Source organism: Gavialis gangeticus, unplaced genomic scaffold (genome assembly GCF_001723915.1).
Source record: "Gavialis gangeticus isolate Ggan-Ray unplaced genomic scaffold, GavGan_comp1, whole genome shotgun sequence".
Classification (NCBI taxonomy): domain Eukaryota; kingdom Metazoa; phylum Chordata; order Crocodylia; family Gavialidae; genus Gavialis; species Gavialis gangeticus.
The window spans coordinates 40,769,037-40,776,451 of NW_017728992.1; positions in this window are offsets into that span (position 1 = coordinate 40,769,037).

Sequence of the window (7,415 nt, forward strand, 5' to 3'; positions counted from 1 at the left end):
CACCTTGCACTTGTCTGTGTTGAATCCCATCCTATTTTCATCCATCCAACCCTGTAACCTTCCTAGGTCCAATTGTAGCCTATTCCTTCCTTCTAGCACACCCACATCCCCCCACATCTTAGTGTCATCAGCAAATTTGAACAGGGTGCTTTTTACCCCCTCGTCAAAGTCACTGATGAAGATGTTGAACAGTGTGCGCCTGAGGACCGAGCCCTGCAGAACCCCACTGCCCACATCCCTGCAGGTCGAAAATGACCCATCCACTACCACTCTCTGGGTGCGGACCTCTAGCCAGTTGGCGACCCATTTAACTGTGTAGGTGTCGACACCACAGTCCCCCAGTTTTTTAATGAGAACGGGGTGAGAGACAGTGTCGAAGGCCTTCCAAATTACAGAAAGACTATGTCCACTGCTGCCCCTGCATCTAAGGATTTGGTGGCCTGGTCATAGAAGGCCACCAGGCTAGACAATCCTGGTCTGACAGGATCTGCCTCTAATGAACCTGTTTTGGTTGCCCCTAAGCATAATCTCCCCTGCTAGCCCCTTGTGGACATGTGCCAGAATATTTCTCTCAAAAAGCTTACCCAGGATTGAGATAAGACTAACTGCCCTATAGTTTCCTGGGTCCTCCTTCCTCCTTTTTTTGAAGATGGGAACCATGCTGGCCCTCTTCCAGTCCTCTGGTACCATACCAGAGCACCACAAGTGCTCGTAAAGTTGTGCCAGGGGTCCCACAATGACCTCAGCTAATTCCCTCAGCACTCTGGGGTGGAGATCATCCAGACCAGCTGATTTAAATACATCCAGTCCTGCCAGAACTTCCGTAACTAGATACTCACTGACCCTTGGCCTAGGTGCGCCTCTCCTGGGGCCTGAGGGGGACCCAGTGTGGGGGCTGATCCAGTCCCTGCTCAGGAAAATGGAGGCAAATCGGTATTATTTTCTTTTTTTAATGTTACATTTAATCAATACATTATTTTCCATATATGAATTTTTTTCTGCAGTCTATCTACTTTGAAATAGACAACTCTTGTGGGCCAGTAAATGCATTGAGCTAAAGTGACAGACACTTGGATAGAACTACCTGATCCAAATCATTGTGAACGAGTCATGTACTTCATAAAAAAAGCATCAGAAAGTTTTATCAGTGAATTCTAATGAGAACAATTACTAGTATGGTTAAGACTTACAACTGATGAGATACAGGATTGCTTAACCTAGAAAGACATGAGCTTCCACTAAAATACGTATGTGGTGATTTTCAGAGAGCTGGTCATTTATCACTTCTGAAACATGTGGCTCCTACAGATGTGCAAGGAGCCTGCTCCAACATGCTGAAAATCCAGCACATTGGAGCAGACTCAATTAATCGAGTCTGCTGGAGCACGGAAATTGGCGTGCTTAGGCAGCCTTCCATGTCATGTGTATCCATGACCCCATGCTGAAAAAATGGCAGTGGGGCACTGAAATAAAGCATGTTTGGTGAGCTTTAGTTCAAAGCACCCTGCTGCCATTTTTTCAGCATGGGGATGCTGTTACATGCAATGTGCAGGCACTTTTAATTAGCATGGCTTGCTAATTAAAGTGCCTGGTACCACATCCCATAGCACATGTAAAAAAGAACCATCAGGTCCTGCATCCTGAAGACAGGACGAGACTCAGAGGCTCAGTTGTATAAACCACTGGGTCTTACTCCCATGAGCCAGATCCAGCCTTTGGAGCTGCATCATCTGGCCTGCCAGGCTCCTCACAGGCCCAAAAATGTGACAGTGTGGAAGCAGTGGCAATTAATGCTGCTACTGCTCCCCTGCCACCAAATTTACAAGCCCTGTGGCCCGATAACACGGCCCTGTATGTCAGATGGGGATATTGCGTAAGAGTCTGAGGCTGGGACAGCAAGCAAATCCATCATGCTTGGGACTAGGGCTGGGGCTGGGGCTAGAGAAGTAGGCCCAATTCAGTGCACAGGGATAATCCTGCACAGGATTAGGCCCTCGGGCAGATCCTATGCACCAGATCCATCCCACAGACTGACCCCACACCACTCATCTGGCCTGCAGCCCAGAAATGTTGGGCACCATAGGTCTAAATAATTAAAAGAATAATCAGGCCTAAGTCTGCTCTCAGTTACACTAGTGGAAAAAAGAAATTATGGAATTAAATCATGTAACATGGGTTAAAAAGCAACGTGAATCAGAACAAGGCCCAAATTTATTATTTTAAAAGGCAACAATAATTTCCCACATAGTTGTCATTCCCCATACATGTTGGGCCACCCATTCATCTCTGGTATAATCTCAGCATTCTACAAGGACCTGTTAAAAAGCAGTAGTAGAGGGCACATAGCTAAGGAATTTGTGAGGAGAGAAAGTGAAGAGGAGAAGAAGGGAATTTGGGACTTCTTCCTGTGATACAAATAATAAATATTATCAATCCTATTTAATGTGACAGCTATTATCTCTTTAATCTTGATTCTCTAATTATTAAATTATTTATTGATAAACTAGAACTCTGCAGAGAATGAAAATTGGATTTGGGAAAGATTTTGAGATGCATATTAATTCTAAGTTGGAAGAAATCCAAACCATTTGGAAAATTCTCTGCAGAAGAAAAATCAGAAAAAAATGTTGGCGATCAATCAAAAGTGTTTATTTCATTTTTTCTATATTTTATTATAAGCTAATATCAAAGGAAAATATAAGGCAATATAAAAAGGTAATATAACTTTTACTTAAATATATTGAAACAGGCTAGTTCAACATTATCCAAGCTTTCTTCCCTTCTAAAATAAACTTCCAGGGAAATTAGCATGATTTTACAAAGCATTTCAATTTCAATGGAATTTCATTCTCAGATGGAAAATGGTTCTGTCAGTTTTTTCAACCATTGCTATTGTTAATACAAGTGGAAGTGGAATACTTAAGATAAGCCCTGTCATATAAATCAGGTTGATTTTTGTTTCTAAAGTGTGCTACAGAGAACTCCATCCTCACTCAGAAATGCTGCTGGGGACAATAGGTATTTTACTCTGGAAATGACAGAGCAAAGAAGTGCTAAACTGGTATGTGTTCACTCTTATTGAGATGGCTGATATTTACTCTATATGGACAAGCAAAATATGGGCGTGTCTACATGCCATCATATAGCAATGTTGCTACGGCACAGTAACTGCCCATATTGCGCCATACATCCAGTGCATGGTTAGATCTCGCCACTACTTTGCCATAGCAATGCACTAAAATGGGGGAGTGCACTGTTATGGTGACATACTTCCCGATCACATGTAGACCCATGTAATCGCTATGTTGTCACAGTGCATCGTGCACCAACATAGTGTGATGTGCAGATACACCTTATGTGAATTAATCAAGGCAGTTAGTCAAATGATCATATTCACTACCCCTGCACAGGACCAATCAAGCATTTGGTACCACAGTACAAATTCAAAATTTCAAAATAAGTGACTGATATAAATGTCAAGCACTGTTTCCTTCCAGTATATGACTGAGCATATGAAAAGAGGAGGATGCTATATTTTTTGGGCAGTTGAAAATTGTGAAAATTGAAATATTTTCTCTTCCTTCAAGATCCCACTTCTTCAACAGTTTCTTTGTGGGCACTTTGTTACACTCATGTCTTGTTCTGCTAACTTCAGACACACAAAATTCATCCACATGCTGCTCATTACAGGAAGAGAAGTGAATGTGGAGGTGCATGTAATGGTGTATAAATGGACTTAAAAGTGAGAATTGCCAAAATGTTTGGACACAGATATATTATTTTCAAGCAGAAGAAAAATTTACCATTCATGTATATACATCAGTTGAACAATTTTAACTGTTTTGTATGACCATTATTTACTGCAGTAAGTGAAGCTAAACACTTACTTAATCCTGTTACAGTCAGCTATGCTTGCTTCACCCCTTTCCCCTTGCTTCCCCTGCACACATGGTTTGAGTGCTGCAGCTCTCACAGCTACCTGTCATGATCTGCAACCCCCATACCCAGAGCCTGCACCATCTTCACTGCATAACCAGTACTGTCCAGCATGGGATCATCTGCCCCTGGCACACTGGGGAGAGCCAGGTCTCTGCCACAGGCAGTGGAAGGCACAGAGAGCTGAACCAGTAAGAAGGTGCTACTCCCCCTTCTGGATCTGTGGGCTGAGCTAGGTTTCTGCCATTGGGAGCCTTGAACCAGCTCTGGTACAATGCTGGGACTAGGACTGACAATCATCTGATTGTTAATCCCAGTCCCCAGACTGCACCAGAGTTTTGAATTCATGTCATCTCTGAGGAACAATATTACAATAGTTAAACATGTTACTTAACACAATCTGGAGATGTTCCTCCCACAAAAAGCCATAACTCTGCTACAATATGACCACACTTAGCACGTTTTACTTCTTAAATGTGCAGACATTAACATTTAACCACAGAAAATTAAGGTTAGAAGGGACCTCGGAGGTTATCTAGTCCAGCTCCCTGCTCAAAGCAGGACCATCCCCAACTAGATCATCCCAACCAAGGCTTTGTCTAGCCAACTCTTAAAAACCTCCAAGGATGGAGATTCCACAACCTCTCTGGGTAACCTGCTCCAGTGTTTTACTATCCTTCTAATGAGAAAGTTGTTCCTAATATCTAACCTAAACTTCCCCTGCTACAACTTGAGACCATTGCTCCTTCTTCACTCATCTGCCACCACTGAGAACAGTCCAGCTCCATCCTCTTTAGAACTATCCTTCAGGCAGGAGAAGGATGCTATTAAATCCCCTCTCTTCTCTTCTCAAGACCAGATAAACACAGTTCTCTCAGCCTCTCTTCCTAAGTCATGTATCCCATCCTCTCACCATTTTCATTGCCCTCTGTTGGACTCTTTCCAATTTGCCCTTTCTGTAGTGGGGGGCACAGAATGACACAATTTTCCAAATGTGACCTCACCAGTGCGGAATAGAGGGGAAGAATCACTTCCCTTGACCTACTGGCAACACACCTACAAATGCAGCCCAGTATGCCATTACTCTTCTTGGCAACAAGGGCACACTGCTGGCTCATATTCAGCTTATTGTCCCCTGTAACCCCCAGGTCCTTTTCTGTAGAGCTGCTGCCCAGCCAATCAGCCCCCAGCTTGTACTGAGCATGGGATTGTTCTGTCCTATGTGCATGATTTTGCACTTGTCCTTATTGAACCTCATGAGATTTGTTTTGGCCCAATCCTCCAATTCGTCTAGGTCTCTTTGAATCCTAGCCCTACCCTCCAGTGTATCTACTGCTCCCCCCAGCTTGGTGTTATCTGCAAACTTGCTGAGGGTGCACTGGATGTCACTTTCCAAGATATTGATGAAGATATTGAACAAAACCAACTCCAAGACCAACCCCTGGGGCACTCCACTTGATACCAGCTCCCAACTAAACATCAAGCCTTTGACTACCCCCATCTGAACCTGATGATCTATCCAGTTTTCTGTCCACCTTACAGTCCATTCATCCAGCCTGTACTTCCTTAGCTTGCCTCCAAGAATGTTGTGGGAGACCATATCAAAAAGCTTTGCAATTTAACAGGACTAAGGACTATGGGATTGGAGAGCCCAGGCTAATGTTTAATTTATGGAATTTGTATTTAGATAGGGAGAAAAAAAATTGAGGTTGAAGGAGAAAATTAAGACGAGAAGCAAGAGAATTAAAAAACGAAGGACTTCAATATTACATGATAACAGAACTGACGTTTCAGTGAGTAATTTTCCAGGGATGAAAACTTCAGTGAATGAGTCTTTGTTTATGCTCTCAGAGCACTGTATGTCATTAGCCTCGTCTTCATTGCAGACTTGTTCATCTGACAAAAACCTTGTTATGCCTGTGAAGGAGAACAAAGATTTTAAGGAAATTTGACTCTTTGGTTCATCCTGGCATTCTGAAAGTTCAGAGGGTAGGAAGCCATTCTCTATGTGAATAAACTCTGAAATGTCTTTGAAAATTACATTTTTAATTACAGTTGACATTTCTGAGCCTCCTGCTGATGGTATATTGCTAAACGAAAAAGTGACATAATTTGTGACAGCGGAAATGCTATGTGAGAGACTGTGAAATAGTTATTATTTATTGAAGCAGAGGGCCTTTCTTTGCCACTCATCATAGTACTATCTGAGCTCTTTTTCACACATTAATTAGTCATATACTGCTCCTCAAAAATAGGAAAGAATCAGCATCCCCATTGCACATAGATAGGACTGAACATGAGGCACCTGAACTACTGCCCTACTGTAGGACCAAATCTTACGTGTAATCTCTAATGGCATAGAAGGAATAATAATGGCAGGAATACTGTCTGTGTAAAGGTGTTCCAAGGGGCTAGGGACAGAAGTTACAAATAAACCAGTTTAGGTGATCAGAAACTGGATTAAACGTGTAAGAGAACAGAAGTTAAGTGCACATAAACCAGTTTCAAAATGGCTGAAACTGGTTTAAGATAAACTTGTTTGAATGTAGTATCAGACTTAACTGAATTGGGTCAAACCGGTTTATGAAACATCTGTCCCAGACCTCTTCCTGATTCAAGTTAAATCACAGTCCCACAGCATCCCCCAAGGGGACACTTGCCTGCCTGTACACAAATGCCAAGTACAAATAATTAACACAAATGCTTAACACAAATAATTACGATGTCATAGGGATAAAGGAGACCTGGTTGGACTCCACACATGACTGGACTATGGATATAGATGGCTATATCCTGTACAGGAGGGATTGAGTAGATAAAAGGGGTGCGGGTGTAGCTCTCTATGTTAAGGAAAGCTACATGTCCCTGCAAGCTGATGTTGGTGACCAGGATGGAAGACTGGAGACCCCCGAAAATCCGAGCGGTCACAAAGCTTGATATCATGCATGGATGACCTCTACCTGACTTAAGAAGTCTACAGGCCAATGAGAGCTAAAGCGCTGATCAACCTGGTACTGGCTACTGGGGACGACCTAATTGGCGATCTAGTGATCAATGGAAAGCTGGGTGATAGTGACCACGAGCTGATCACCTTCACCATCCACCGTAAAGCTGGCAAGTCAGTCAGCGACACTGAAGTCCTTGACTTCAGAAAAGCCGACTTTGACAAGCTCAGGAGGCTCGTCAGTGGGCCCTAAGGGACCACGACTCCAGGGGGAGGTAAGTTCAGGAAGAGCGGTTGCTCCTCAAGGGAGCAATCCTCAATGCACAAGCTAAGTCTATTCCATCTTGGAGAAAAGGCAGCAAGAGGGCACAGCAGCCCCCCGGCTCTCCAGGGACCTAGCAGACCTCCTGAGGCTAAAAAGAAAGGCCTACAAAGGATGGAGGATGGGGTTCACCTCTAAGGAGAAATATTCTGCAGTGGTCTGGTCCTGCAGGGAGCAAACCAGGAAAACCGAGGCTGCAACTGAACTCTAACT